The sequence below is a fragment of the Oncorhynchus mykiss genome, chromosome 15 (genome assembly GCF_057628025.1).
Source record: "Oncorhynchus mykiss isolate SJ-2025 chromosome 15, ASM5762802v1, whole genome shotgun sequence".
In the NCBI taxonomy this organism is placed as follows: Eukaryota; Metazoa; Chordata; class Actinopteri; order Salmoniformes; family Salmonidae; genus Oncorhynchus; species Oncorhynchus mykiss.
In genome coordinates, this window is record NC_143036.1 from 46607305 (window position 1) to 46623745 (window position 16441).

A 16441-nucleotide genomic window follows, 5' to 3' on the forward strand; every position below is an offset into this window, starting at 1 on the left:
AGACAAAATGAGAAAAAAAATCCAGAAAATCACATTATAGGATTTTTTTAATGAATTTATTTAAAAATTATGGTGGAAAATAAGTATTTGGTCACCTACAAAGAAGCAAGATTTCTGGCTCTCACAGACCTGTAACTTCTTCTTTAAGAGGCTCCTCTGTCCTCCACTCGTTACCTGTATTAATGGCACCTGTTTGAACTTGTTATCAGTAAAAAAGACACCTCTCCACAACCTCAAACAGTCACACTCCAAACTCCACTATGGCCAAGACCAAAGAGCTGTCAAAGGACACCAGAAACAAAATTGTAGACCTGCACCAGGCTGGGAAGACTGAATCTGCAATAGGTAAGCATCTTGGTTTGAAGAAATCAACTGTGGGAGCAATTATTAGGAAATGGAAGACATACAAAACCACTGATAATCTCCCTGGATCTGGGGCTCCACGCAAGATCTCACCCCGTGGGGTCAAAATGATCACAAGAACGGTGAGCAAAAATCCCAGAACCACACGGGGGGACCTAGTGAATGACCTGCAGAGAGCTGGGACCAAAGTAACAAAGCCTACCATCAGTAACACACTACGCTGCCAGGGACTCAAATCCTACAGTGCCAGACGTGTCCCCCTGCTTAAGCCAGTACATGTCCAGGCCCATCTGAAGTTTGCTAGAGAGCATTTGGATGATCCAGAAGAAGATTGGGAGAATGTCATATGGTCAGATGAAACCAAAATTTAACTTTTTGGTAAAAACTCAACTCGTCGTGTTTGGAGTACAAAGAATGCTGAGTTGCATCCAAAGAACACCATACCTACTGTGAAGCATGGGGGTGGAAACATCATGCTTTGGGGCTGTTTTTCTGCAAAGGGTCCAGGACGACTGATCTGTGTAAAGGAAAGAATGAATGGGGCCATGTATTGTGAGTATTTGAGTGAAAACCTCCTTCCATCAGCAAGGGCATAGAAGATGAAACGTGACTGGGTCTTTCAGCATGACAATGATCCCAAACACACCGCCCGGGCAACGAAGGAGTGGCTTTGTAAGAAGCATACCAAGGTCCTGCGGTGTGTTTTGGTGATTGACAGAGTCGAAAGACTTGGCCAGGTCAATGAAGACGGCTTCACAGTACTGTCTTTTATCGATCGCGGTTATGATATCGTTTTGGACCTTGAGTGTGGCTGAGGTGCACCAATGACCAGCTCGGAAACCAGATTGCATAGTGGAGAAGGTACGGTGGGATTTGAAATAGTCGGTGATCTGTTAACTTCTTCTCAGCTAAACTGAGTTTTTATGGATATAAAGAAGGACATTATCAAACAAAAATAACCCTTTGTGATGTATCCGGGACCTTTTGGAGGGCCAACAGAAGAAGATCACCAAAGGTAAGGCATTTATTATATTGCTATTTTTGACTTTTTGCACCTGCCTGGTTGAAATAAGTTTTCATGCTTTTGTATGCGGCGTACTGTCCTCAGATAATCACATGGTGTGCTTTCGCCGTAAAGCCTTTTTGAAATCTGACACAGCAGCTGGATTAACAAGAAGTTAAGCTTTATTTTGATGTATTTCGTTACTGTCCCACCTGCCCATAAGAAGTTAATGACTCCAACCTAGGTGTATGTAAACTTCTGACTTCAACTGTAGGTGTATAACAGTTTGGGTCTAGAGTGTCTCCCCCTTTGAAGAGCGGGTTGACCGCAGCAGCTTTCCAATCTTCGGGGATCTCAGACGATACGAAAGAGACGTTGAACAGGCTACTATTGGGGGTTGCAACAATTTCGGCAGATCATTTTAGAAAGAGAGGGTCCAGATTGTCTAGTCCAGCTGATTTGTAGGGATCCAGATTTTGCAGCTCTTTCAGAACATCAGCTGTTTAGATTTGGCTGAAGGAGAAGCGGGGGGTGCTTGGGCAAGTTACTGCAGGGCGTGCAGAGCTGTTGGCCGGGTGGAAAGTATGGCCAGCCGTAGAAAAATGCTTATTGAAATGATTGATTATCGTAGATTTATTGCTGGTGACAGTGGTTGCTAGCCTCTTGGCAGTGGGCAGCTGGAAGGAGGTGCTCTAATTCTTTACAGTGTCCCAAATCTTTTTGGAATTATTGCTACAGGATGAACATTTCTGTTAGGAAAGCTAGGGCTATTTTTTTCAAACTGACTGTATATTGGTTCCTGACCTCCCTGAAAAGTTGCATATCGCGGGGGCTATTCGATGCTAATGCAGAACGCCACAGGATGTTTTTATGCTGATCAAGGGCAGTCAAGTCTGGGGTGAACCAATATCCAATAACCTATATCTGTTCTTAGTTCTACATTTTTTTAATGGGGCATGCCTCTTTAAGATGGCGAGGAAAGCACTTTTAAATAGCAACCAGGCATCCTCTACTGACGGGATGGGGTTAATATCCTTCCAGGATACCCGGGCCAGGTCGACTAGAAAGGCCTGCTCGCTGAAGTGTTTTAGGGAGCGTTTGACAGTCATGAGGTGTGGTCGTTTGACCACGGACCAATTACGGAAGCAGTCAGGATGATATCTAAGAGGTTGCCCATGGTTACGGATTTAGGGTTGTACCTGGTAGGTCCCCTTGATAATTTGTGTGATATTGAGTGCATCTAGTTTAGATTGGAGGATGGCCGGTGTGTTAAGCATGTCCCAGTTTAGGTCACCTAACAGTACGAACTCTGAAGATAGATGGGGGGCAATCAATTCAAATATGGTGTCCAGTGCACAGCTGGGGGCTAAGGGGGGTGAGAGCAACAATGGTGAGAGACTTGTTTCTGGAAAGGTGGATTTTTAAAAGTAGAAGCTCGAATGTTTTGGGCAGAGACCTGGATGGTATGATAGAACTCTGCAGGCTATCTCTGCAGTACATTGCAACTCCGACCCCTTTGGCAGTTCTATCTTGTCAGAAAATTTTGTAGATGGGGATGGAAATTTCAGGATTTTTGGTGGCCAAGGATTCAGACACGGCTAGGACATCAGGGTTGGTGGAGTGTGCTAAAGCAGTGAATAAAACAAACTTAGGGAAGAGGCTTTGGATTTTAACATGCATGAAACCAAGGCTTTTACGGTTAGAGGAGTCAACAAATGAGAACGCCTGGGGAATGAGAGCGGTGCTGGGGGCTGCAGGCTTAACCTTTACATCACCAGAGGAACAGAGGAGGAGTAGCATAATGGTACGGGTAAAGGCGATAAAAACTGGTCGTCTAGTGCGTTCAGAACAGAGAACAAAAGGAGCAGATTTCTGGGCGTGGAAGAATAGATTCAAGGCATAATGTACAGACAAGGGTATGGTAGGATGTGAGTACAGTGGAGGTAAGCCTAGGCATTGAGTGACGATGAGAGAGGTTTTGTCTCTAGAGGCACCAGTTAAGGTCATTTGCCACATGCAAATAGCAGAATATTGGCACTGGAAGATTTTGACTTTCACAAACACTGGTAAAATTGCTGACTGCCACAGCGAGAGCACAGGACTTGGTATCTGAGTGGTGAAGGCGATGAACTGCATGTGTGGATTATAACACCAACCTGTTTACAAAACATTTGTTATTTCCTCTCTTACATGGCCCCACATGAATATAGTGTCCCTGCACAATCCTAGTGCGACTAATAAGATTCAGGTATTGAAGAATAGCTTCACCAAGGGCAACCTCAATGGTTGGATTTGAACCGACACCTCAACACACTTAATCAAGCACTTGAGACCACTCGGCCTGACAAAACGTTTGTTAAATATCTCGATGGGATCGATACATGGCCTTGCCATTGCTCTGCCTAACTTTCATTGATTTCAATCTAGGGTTTACATACAGCAACTACAGGTTTTTAAGATCATTTGCCACTTCCAAAATACAGGATGAGGTGGCCGAGTGGTTAAGGCGATGGACTGCTAATCCATTGTGCTCTGCATGCATGGCTTTGAATCCCATCCTCATCGTGTAACAATTAAAATTATGTGCTTTGTTTTGGCACTGGAAGATTTGGACTTTCACAAACACTGGTAAAATTGCTGACTGCCACAGCGAGAGCACAGGACTTGGTATCTGAGTGGTGAAGTCGATGAACTCTATGTGTGGATTATAACACCAACCTGTTTACAAAACATTTGTTATTTCCTCTCTTACATGGCCCCACATGAATATAGTGTCCCTGCACAATCCTAGTGCGACTAATACGATTCAGGTATTGAAGAATAGCTTCACCAAGGGCAACCTCAATGGTTGGATTTGAACCGACACCTCAACACACTTAATCAAGCACTTGAGACCACTCGGCCTGACAAAACATTTGTTAAATATCTCGATGGGATCGACACATGGCCTTGCCATTGCTTTCATTGATTTCAATCTAGGGTTTACATACAGCAACTACAGTTTTTTAAGGTCATTTGCCACTTCCAATATACAGGATGAGGTGGCCGAGTGGTTAAGGCGATGGACTGCTAATCCATTGTGCTCTGCATGCATGGGTTCGAATCCCATCCTCATCGTGTAGCAACTAAAATACTATGCTTCATTTTGGCACTGGAAGATTTGGACTTTCACAAACACTGGTAAAATTGCTGACTGGGTATGGGCAGCAGGAGTGCGCCATGAGTCCTGAGACCACGCATGTGGAGTGAGTATGGAGAGAGAACATTCAAACTTCTCTCATGCTCCTGCTGTACTGGTGGGAGAAATGGACCAGGCAGAATAGTGGTAGGGCTCAGGTGAGAGACTTATACGTGGGGAAAAACGGGTTACTTTGTGACCTGATTCAGGAAACTAGGCGTCTGTCGCAAATCACGACTTTACAGGAGAGCCTTTTGAACATACATTTTTATTTTATCAAAATGCATTTTTTTTGGCAGAAATGCCTTCTCGAACGTGTAAGTTTTATATTAAGGCACATGAAAGATTAAGATTATCGAAAAATCTGAGTTTACATTGACGCGTTATGTTCAGTAGTTCCAAAACATCCAGTGATTTTGCTGAGAGCCACATCAATTTCCAGAAATAGTCATCATAAATGTTGATGAAAATACACGTTATACATGGAATTTTAGATCAACTTCTCCTTGATGCAACCGCTGTGTCAGATTTTTAAAAAAAACTTTACGGAAAAAGCAAACCATGCAATAATCTGAGTACGGCGCTCAAACGACAAATCAATCCAAAGAGATCCAGCGGAAAGTACGAACGAAAAGTGACATCTGGTGGAAGCATTAGGAAGTGCAACATGACCCCATTTCCACTGTATCTTGGATAAGCAAAGAGTTAACCTACAAACCTCAGATTTCCCACTTCCTGGTTAATTTTTTTCTCAGGTTGTTGCCTGTCATATGAGTTCTGTTATACTCGCATATATCATTCAAACAGTTTTAGAAACTTCAGAGTGTTTTCTATCCAAATATACTATGCATATCCTAGGATCTGGGCCTGAGTAGCAGGCAGTTTACTCTGGGCACGCTTTTCATCCGGACGTGAAAATACTGCCCACTACCCCAAAGAAGTTAATTTTGTCATAGCTAGAAAATCTGTATTGTAATGCTAGTTAAAGCTTACTGTTAGCTACAGTAGCTAACATTCCCTGTATGAACTGTGTGCAGTGATAAAGCAGAATGCCATTTTTTTTGCATTTATTGTAAAATAATGCTAAAATATTTGTATCTGGAATTTGTCTGTCAGCATCAATCAGTAGAACCCACCTGACTCTAATCCACCAGTCATTAAAAAGAGAGCTGGCCCAAGCAAGCAAAGGCAGCAGCACTGTCATCAACTACAGGCACCATTTCTTCAACTACGAAGTTGGGAAAACACGTGTGGACCTGAATTGTGATAACTACAGTGGCCAAAACAAGAACAAGTTTGTACAATGGTATTCACAACCTCCACCACAATCTGGACCTTCCCTTCCTGATCACAGGCCACACCAAGTTTGCCCATGGCTGGTGCTTCGACCTCATCAAGAAGCGCTTCAGAAAGAACAGAGTGAACACTTTGTCTGAGATTGCTGGTGTTGTGAAGGACAGCACTGTGACAGGTCAACATCCCAGAGCTGGTTGGACTGGAGGCTGGTACGGTGCTGGTGGAAAGCTATGGCTGGCAACAACACCTGACTCCGTACTTCAGGCTGCTGCCACAGATCAAGCAGTACCAGCACTTCAGGTAAAACAATTTTCATTGTATGAGGTTATTCTTATCTAAACTTGGGAGGTGAATTAATGGTGTGCAGGGTTGTTGTGTCTTTTGATTTTTTGTTGTTGTTGTTATTCCCTGTTTTACAGCTTTGATGCTCTGGAGCCTGGTGTTGTCGCCAAGGAGCGTCCGGACTTTCGGAACCAGGTTTCAGCTGCTTAGCATCCTTCTGCCCGTTGATGGTCTGCCTGTACAAGCACCACCTGGACTGGACACAGCAAGACAAACTGATCTTTTGGAGAAGATCAGGGAGTTTTGCAATGAAGAGACTATGGACATTACATGCCCTGCACCAAAGTCAAGGGCAGGACAGAAACAGTCTCTCTGAATATTGATTCCCTTGTTCATGCGTGGTTTGGACGGACCAGTCATCAGCACAATCTGCAGTGCCTCTATTCACATGACTCTCTCCTAACACACTCACGTACATTTTTTTTTTTTTTTTTTATCCTGCTGCTCAGCCACTTTACCCCTGATTGTATGCATATAACTACCTCGTCTATCACTGATATTGTTCTTGTACATACTGTACCGTATGTTATTTATATTGACACTACCTATTTATGATATTCCTACTATGCAACGAACCATTTGGCTGTACTGTTTACATCTTCTGTAGAGACCATCCACTTAGTAAAATATTGATATATACAATTAATTGTGATATGTGGTCGTAACATTATTTTGTGCCATACCACAACAAAATCATGTGACCGTATCAAGTGTCCAACACATGAATATATTGCGCATGTATCTGTTTATGTACATGTGCACCTCACTCAGGTTTCAACTCAGGTTGCATGACCTTTAATTTATGTATGGAATACTATGTGATAAGTGCATGTGTAACGGTATATACAGTGGGGCAAAAAAGTATTTAGTCAGCCACCAATTGTGCAAATTCTCCCACTTAAAGATGAGAGAGGCCTGTAATTTTCATCATAGGTACACTTCAACTATGACAGACAAAATGAGAAAAAAAATCCAGAAAATCACATTATAGGATTTTTTTAATGAATTTATTTAAAAATTATGGTGGAAAATAAGTATTTGGTCACCTACAAAGAAGCAAGATTTCTGGCTCTCACAGACCTGTAACTTCTTCTTTAAGAGGCTCCTCTGTCCTCCACTCGTTACCTGTATTAATGGCACCTGTTTGAACTTGTTATCAGTAAAAAAGACACCTCTCCACAACCTCAAACAGTCACACTCCAAACTCCACTATGGCCAAGACCAAAGAGCTGTCAAAGGACACCAGAAACAAAATTGTAGACCTGCACCAGGCTGGGAAGACTGAATCTGCAATAGGTAAGCATCTTGGTTTGAAGAAATCAACTGTGGGAGCAATTATTAGGAAATGGAAGACATACAAAACCACTGATAATCTCCCTGGATCTGGGGCTCCACGCAAGATCTCACCCCGTGGGGTCAAAATGATCACAAGAACGGTGAGCAAAAATCCCAGAACCACACGGGGGGACCTAGTGAATGACCTGCAGAGAGCTGGGACCAAAGTAACAAAGCCTACCATCAGTAACACACTACGCTGCCAGGGACTCAAATCCTACAGTGCCAGACGTGTCCCCCTGCTTAAGCCAGTACATGTCCAGGCCCATCTGAAGTTTGCTAGAGAGCATTTGGATGATCCAGAAGAAGATTGGGAGAATGTCATATGGTCAGATGAAACCAAAATTTAACTTTTTGGTAAAAACTCAACTCGTCGTGTTTGGAGTACAAAGAATGCTGAGTTGCATCCAAAGAACACCATACCTACTGTGAAGCATGGGGGTGGAAACATCATGCTTTGGGGCTGTTTTTCTGCAAAGGGTCCAGGACGACTGATCTGTGTAAAGGAAAGAATGAATGGGGCCATGTATTGTGAGTATTTGAGTGAAAACCTCCTTCCATCAGCAAGGGCATAGAAGATGAAACGTGACTGGGTCTTTCAGCATGACAATGATCCCAAACACACCGCCCGGGCAACGAAGGAGTGGCTTTGTAAGAAGCATACCAAGGTCCTGCGGTGTGTTTTGGTGATTGACAGAGTCGAAAGACTTGGCCAGGTCAATGAAGACGGCTTCACAGTACTGTCTTTTATCGATCGCGGTTATGATATCGTTTTGGACCTTGAGTGTGGCTGAGGTGCACCAATGACCAGCTCGGAAACCAGATTGCATAGTGGAGAAGGTACGGTGGGATTTGAAATAGTCGGTGATCTGTTAACTTCTTCTCAGCTAAACTGAGTTTTTATGGATATAAAGAAGGACATTATCAAACAAAAATAACCCTTTGTGATGTATCCGGGACCTTTTGGAGGGCCAACAGAAGAAGATCACCAAAGGTAAGGCATTTATTATATTGCTATTTTTGACTTTTTGCACCTGCCTGGTTGAAATAAGTTTTCATGCTTTTGTATGCGGCGTACTGTCCTCAGATAATCACATGGTGTGCTTTCGCCGTAAAGCCTTTTTGAAATCTGACACAGCAGCTGGATTAACAAGAAGTTAAGCTTTATTTTGATGTATTTCGTTACTGTCCCACCTGCCCATAAGAAGTTAATGACTCCAACCTAGGTGTATGTAAACTTCTGACTTCAACTGTAGGTGTATAACAGTTTGGGTCTAGAGTGTCTCCCCCTTTGAAGAGCGGGTTGACCGCAGCAGCTTTCCAATCTTCGGGGATCTCAGACGATACGAAAGAGACGTTGAACAGGCTACTATTGGGGGTTGCAACAATTTCGGCAGATCATTTTAGAAAGAGAGGGTCCAGATTGTCTAGTCCAGCTGATTTGTAGGGATCCAGATTTTGCAGCTCTTTCAGAACATCAGCTGTTTAGATTTGGCTGAAGGAGAAGCGGGGGGTGCTTGGGCAAGTTACTGCAGGGCGTGCAGAGCTGTTGGCCGGGTGGAAAGTATGGCCAGCCGTAGAAAAATGCTTATTGAAATGATTGATTATCGTAGATTTATTGCTGGTGACAGTGGTTGCTAGCCTCTTGGCAGTGGGCAGCTGGAAGGAGGTGCTCTAATTCTTTACAGTGTCCCAAATCTTTTTGGAATTATTGCTACAGGATGAACATTTCTGTTAGGAAAGCTAGGGCTATTTTTTTCAAACTGACTGTATATTGGTTCCTGACCTCCCTGAAAAGTTGCATATCGCGGGGGCTATTCGATGCTAATGCAGAACGCCACAGGATGTTTTTATGCTGATCAAGGGCAGTCAAGTCTGGGGTGAACCAATATCCAATAACCTATATCTGTTCTTAGTTCTACATTTTTTTAATGGGGCATGCCTCTTTAAGATGGCGAGGAAAGCACTTTTAAATAGCAACCAGGCATCCTCTACTGACGGGATGGGGTTAATATCCTTCCAGGATACCCGGGCCAGGTCGACTAGAAAGGCCTGCTCGCTGAAGTGTTTTAGGGAGCGTTTGACAGTCATGAGGTGTGGTCGTTTGACCACGGACCAATTACGGAAGCAGTCAGGATGATATCTAAGAGGTTGCCCATGGTTACGGATTTAGGGTTGTACCTGGTAGGTCCCCTTGATAATTTGTGTGATATTGAGTGCATCTAGTTTAGATTGGAGGATGGCCGGTGTGTTAAGCATGTCCCAGTTTAGGTCACCTAACAGTACGAACTCTGAAGATAGATGGGGGGCAATCAATTCAAATATGGTGTCCAGTGCACAGCTGGGGGCTAAGGGGGGTGAGAGCAACAATGGTGAGAGACTTGTTTCTGGAAAGGTGGATTTTTAAAAGTAGAAGCTCGAATGTTTTGGGCAGAGACCTGGATGGTATGATAGAACTCTGCAGGCTATCTCTGCAGTACATTGCAACTCCGACCCCTTTGGCAGTTCTATCTTGTCAGAAAATTTTGTAGATGGGGATGGAAATTTCAGGATTTTTGGTGGCCAAGGATTCAGACACGGCTAGGACATCAGGGTTGGTGGAGTGTGCTAAAGCAGTGAATAAAACAAACTTAGGGAAGAGGCTTTGGATTTTAACATGCATGAAACCAAGGCTTTTACGGTTAGAGGAGTCAACAAATGAGAACGCCTGGGGAATGAGAGCGGTGCTGGGGGCTGCAGGCTTAACCTTTACATCACCAGAGGAACAGAGGAGGAGTAGCATAATGGTACGGGTAAAGGCGATAAAAACTGGTCGTCTAGTGCGTTCAGAACAGAGAACAAAAGGAGCAGATTTCTGGGCGTGGAAGAATAGATTCAAGGCATAATGTACAGACAAGGGTATGGTAGGATGTGAGTACAGTGGAGGTAAGCCTAGGCATTGAGTGACGATGAGAGAGGTTTTGTCTCTAGAGGCACCAGTTAAGGTCATTTGCCACATGCAAATAGCAGAATATTGGCACTGGAAGATTTTGACTTTCACAAACACTGGTAAAATTGCTGACTGCCACAGCGAGAGCACAGGACTTGGTATCTGAGTGGTGAAGGCGATGAACTGCATGTGTGGATTATAACACCAACCTGTTTACAAAACATTTGTTATTTCCTCTCTTACATGGCCCCACATGAATATAGTGTCCCTGCACAATCCTAGTGCGACTAATAAGATTCAGGTATTGAAGAATAGCTTCACCAAGGGCAACCTCAATGGTTGGATTTGAACCGACACCTCAACACACTTAATCAAGCACTTGAGACCACTCGGCCTGACAAAACGTTTGTTAAATATCTCGATGGGATCGATACATGGCCTTGCCATTGCTCTGCCTAACTTTCATTGATTTCAATCTAGGGTTTACATACAGCAACTACAGGTTTTTAAGATCATTTGCCACTTCCAAAATACAGGATGAGGTGGCCGAGTGGTTAAGGCGATGGACTGCTAATCCATTGTGCTCTGCATGCATGGCTTTGAATCCCATCCTCATCGTGTAACAATTAAAATTATGTGCTTTGTTTTGGCACTGGAAGATTTGGACTTTCACAAACACTGGTAAAATTGCTGACTGCCACAGCGAGAGCACAGGACTTGGTATCTGAGTGGTGAAGTCGATGAACTCTATGTGTGGATTATAACACCAACCTGTTTACAAAACATTTGTTATTTCCTCTCTTACATGGCCCCACATGAATATAGTGTCCCTGCACAATCCTAGTGCGACTAATACGATTCAGGTATTGAAGAATAGCTTCACCAAGGGCAACCTCAATGGTTGGATTTGAACCGACACCTCAACACACTTAATCAAGCACTTGAGACCACTCGGCCTGACAAAACATTTGTTAAATATCTCGATGGGATCGACACATGGCCTTGCCATTGCTTTCATTGATTTCAATCTAGGGTTTACATACAGCAACTACAGTTTTTTAAGGTCATTTGCCACTTCCAATATACAGGATGAGGTGGCCGAGTGGTTAAGGCGATGGACTGCTAATCCATTGTGCTCTGCATGCATGGGTTCGAATCCCATCCTCATCGTGTAGCAACTAAAATACTATGCTTCATTTTGGCACTGGAAGATTTGGACTTTCACAAACACTGGTAAAATTGCTGACTGGGTATGGGCAGCAGGAGTGCGCCATGAGTCCTGAGACCACGCATGTGGAGTGAGTATGGAGAGAGAACATTCAAACTTCTCTCATGCTCCTGCTGTACTGGTGGGAGAAATGGACCAGGCAGAATAGTGGTAGGGCTCAGGTGAGAGACTTATACGTGGGGAAAAACGGGTTACTTTGTGACCTGATTCAGGAAACTAGGCGTCTGTCGCAAATCACGACTTTACAGGAGAGCCTTTTGAACATACATTTTTATTTTATCAAAATGCATTTTTTTTGGCAGAAATGCCTTCTCGAACGTGTAAGTTTTATATTAAGGCACATGAAAGATTAAGATTATCGAAAAATCTGAGTTTACATTGACGCGTTATGTTCAGTAGTTCCAAAACATCCAGTGATTTTGCTGAGAGCCACATCAATTTCCAGAAATAGTCATCATAAATGTTGATGAAAATACACGTTATACATGGAATTTTAGATCAACTTCTCCTTGATGCAACCGCTGTGTCAGATTTTTAAAAAAAACTTTACGGAAAAAGCAAACCATGCAATAATCTGAGTACGGCGCTCAAACGACAAATCAATCCAAAGAGATCCAGCGGAAAGTACGAACGAAAAGTGACATCTGGTGGAAGCATTAGGAAGTGCAACATGACCCCATTTCCACTGTATCTTGGATAAGCAAAGAGTTAACCTACAAACCTCAGATTTCCCACTTCCTGGTTAATTTTTTTCTCAGGTTGTTGCCTGTCATATGAGTTCTGTTATACTCGCATATATCATTCAAACAGTTTTAGAAACTTCAGAGTGTTTTCTATCCAAATATACTATGCATATCCTAGGATCTGGGCCTGAGTAGCAGGCAGTTTACTCTGGGCACGCTTTTCATCCGGACGTGAAAATACTGCCCACTACCCCAAAGAAGTTAATTTTGTCATAGCTAGAAAATCTGTATTGTAATGCTAGTTAAAGCTTACTGTTAGCTACAGTAGCTAACATTCCCTGTATGAACTGTGTGCAGTGATAAAGCAGAATGCCATTTTTTTTGCATTTATTGTAAAATAATGCTAAAATATTTGTATCTGGAATTTGTCTGTCAGCATCAATCAGTAGAACCCACCTGACTCTAATCCACCAGTCATTAAAAAGAGAGCTGGCCCAAGCAAGCAAAGGCAGCAGCACTGTCATCAACTACAGGCACCATTTCTTCAACTACGGAGTTGGGAAAACACGTGTGGACCTGAATTGTGATAACTACAGTGGCCAAAACAAGAACAAGTTTGTACAATGGTATTCACAACCTCCACCACAATCTGGACCTTCCCTTCCTGATCACAGGCCACACCAAGTTTGCCCATGGCTGGTGCTTCGACCTCATCAAGAAGCGCTTCAGAAAGAACAGAGTGAACACTTTGTCTGAGATTGCTGGTGTTGTGAAGGACAGCACTGTGACAGGTCAACATCCCAGAGCTGGTTGGACTGGAGGCTGGTACGGTGCTGGTGGAAAGCTATGGCTGGCAACAACACCTGACTCCGTACTTCAGGCTGCTGCCACAGATCAAGCAGTACCAGCACTTCAGGTAAAACAATTTTCATTGTATGAGGTTATTCTTATCTAAACTTGGGAGGTGAATTAATGGTGTGCAGGGTTGTTGTGTCTTTTGATTTTTTGTTGTTGTTGTTATTCCCTGTTTTACAGCTTTGATGCTCTGGAGCCTGGTGTTGTCGCCAAGGAGCGTCCGGACTTTCGGAACCAGGTTTCAGCTGCTTAGCATCCTTCTGCCCGTTGATGGTCTGCCTGTACAAGCACCACCTGGACTGGACACAGCAAGACAAACTGATCTTTTGGAGAAGATCAGGGAGTTTTGCAATGAAGAGACTATGGACATTACATGCCCTGCACCAAAGTCAAGGGCAGGACAGAAACAGTCTCTCTGAATATTGATTCCCTTGTTCATGCGTGGTTTGGACGGACCAGTCATCAGCACGATCTGCAGTGCCTCTATTCACATGACTCTCTCCTAACACACTCACGTACGTTTTTTTTTATTTTTTATCCTGCTGCTCAGCCACTTTACCCCTGATTGTATGCATATAACTACCTCGTCTATCACTGATATTGTTCTTGTACATACTGTACCGTATGTTATTTATATTGACACTACCTATTTATGATATTCCTACTATGCAACGAACCATTTGGCTGTACTGTTTACACCTTCTGTAGAGACCATCCACTTAGTAAAATATTGATATATACAATTAATTGTGATATGTGGTCGTAACATTATTTTGTGCCATACCACAACAAAATCATGTGACCGTATCAAGTGTCCAACACATGAATATATTGCGCATGTATCTGTTTATGTACATGTGCACCTCACTCAGGTTTCAACTCAGGTTGCATGACCTTTAATTTATGTATGGAATACTATGTGATAAGTGCATGTGTAACGGTATATACAGTGGGGCAAAAAAGTATTTAGTCAGCCACCAATTGTGCAAATTCTCCCACTTAAAGATGAGAGAGGCCTGTAATTTTCATCATAGGTACACTTCAACTATGACAGACAAAATGAGAAAAAAAATCCAGAAAATCACATTATAGGATTTTTGACTTGGCCAGGTCAATGAAGACGGCTTCACAGTACTGTCTTTTATCGATCGCGGTTATGATATCGTTTTGGACCTTGAGTGTGGCTGAGGTGCACCAATGACCAGCTCGGAAACCAGATTGCATAGTGGAGAAGGTACGGTGGGATTTGAAATAGTCGGTGATCTGTTAACTTCTTCTCAGCTAAACTGAGTTTTTATGGATATAAAGAAGGACATTATCAAACAAAAATAACCCTTTGTGATGTATCCGGGACCTTTTGGAGGGCCAACAGAAGAAGATCACCAAAGGTAAGGCATTTATTATATTGCTATTTTTGACTTTTTGCACCTGCCTGGTTGAAATAAGTTTTCATGCTTTTGTATGCGGCGTACTGTCCTCAGATAATCACATGGTGTGCTTTCGCCGTAAAGCCTTTTTGAAATCTGACACAGCAGCTGGATTAACAAGAAGTTAAGCTTTATTTTGATGTATTTCGTTACTGTCCCACCTGCCCATAAGAAGTTAATGACTCCAACCTAGGTGTATGTAAACTTCTGACTTCAACTGTAGGTGTATAACAGTTTGGGTCTAGAGTGTCTCCCCCTTTGAAGAGCGGGTTGACCGCAGCAGCTTTCCAATCTTCGGGGATCTCAGACGATACGAAAGAGACGTTGAACAGGCTACTATTGGGGGTTGCAACAATTTCGGCAGATCATTTTAGAAAGAGAGGGTCCAGATTGTCTAGTCCAGCTGATTTGTAGGGATCCAGATTTTGCAGCTCTTTCAGAACATCAGCTGTTTAGATTTGGCTGAAGGAGAAGCGGGGGGTGCTTGGGCAAGTTACTGCAGGGCGTGCAGAGCTGTTGGCCGGGTGGAAAGTATGGCCAGCCGTAGAAAAATGCTTATTGAAATTATCGATTATCGTAGATTTATTGCTGGTGACAGTGGTTGCTAGCCTCTTGGCAGTGGGCAGCTGGAAGGAGGTGCTCTAATTCTTTACAGTGTCCCAAATCTTTTTGGAATTATTGCTACAGGATGAACATTTCTGTTAGGAAAGCTAGGGCTATTTTTTTCAAACTGACTGTATATTGGTTCCTGACCTCCCTGAAAAGTTGCATATCGCGGGGGCTATTCGATGCTAATGCAGAACGCCACAGGATGTTTTTATGCTGATCAAGGGCAGTCAAGTCTGGGGTAAACCAATATCCAATAACCTATATCTGTTCTTAGTTCTACATTTTTTTAATGGGGCATGCCTCTTTAAGATGGCGAGGAAAGCACTTTTAAATAGCAACCAGGCATCCTCTACTGACGGGATGGGGTTAATATCCTTCCAGGATACCCGGGCCAGGTCGACTAGAAAGGCCTGCTCGCTGAAGTGTTTTAGGGAGCGTTTGACAGTCATGAGGTGTGGTCGTTTGACCACGGACCAATTACGGAAGCAGTCAGGATGATATCTAAGAGGTTGCCCATGGTTACGGATTTAGGGTTGTACCTGGTAGGTCCCCTTGATAATTTGTGTGATATTGAGTGCATCTAGTTTAGATTGGAGGATGGCCGGTGTGTTAAGCATGTCCCAGTTTAGGTCACCTAACAGTACGAACTCTGAAGATAGATGGGGGGCAATCAATTCAAATATGGTGTCCAGTGCACAGCTGGGGGCTAAGGGGGGTGAGAGCAACAATGGTGAGAGACTTGTTTCTGGAAAGGTGGATTTTTAAAAGTAGAAGCTCGAATGTTTTGGGCAGAGACCTGGATGGTATGATAGAACTCTGCAGGCTATCTCTGCAGTACATTGCAACTCCGCCCCCTTTGGCAGTTCTATCTTGTCAGAAAATTTTGTAGATGGGGATGGAAATTTCAGGATTTTTGGTGGCCAAGGATTCAGACACGGCTAGGACATCAGGGTTGGTGGAGTGTGCTAAAGCAGTGAATAAAACAAACTTAGGGAAGAGGCTTTGGATTTTAACATGCATGAAACCAAGGCTTTTACGGTTAGAGGAGTCAACAAATGAGAACGCCTGGGGAATGAGAGCGGTGCTGGGGGCTGCAGGCTTAACCTTTACATCACCAGAGGAACAGAGGAGGAGTAGCATAATGGTACGGGTAAAGGCGATAAAAACTGGTCGTCTAGTGCGTTCAGAACAGA

At 43.4% G+C, this 16441-nt stretch overlaps 1 long non-coding RNA gene and 2 other non-coding genes across 4 annotated transcripts in view; all 3 read left to right on the forward strand.

Moving 5' to 3' along the window:
- The window catches only part of LOC149977928 (uncharacterized), a 222036-nt gene that overhangs the window by 196069 nt on the left and 9526 nt on the right, over window positions 1-16441 (forward strand). The window lies entirely within an intron of this gene.
- On the forward strand, window positions 4402-4483 carry trnas-gcu (transfer RNA serine (anticodon GCU)). Its single transcript has one exon. It is a non-coding gene; the product is annotated as a tRNA-Ser (tRNA).
- Window positions 11535-11616, forward strand: trnas-gcu (transfer RNA serine (anticodon GCU)). Its single transcript has one exon. It is a non-coding gene; the product is annotated as a tRNA-Ser (tRNA).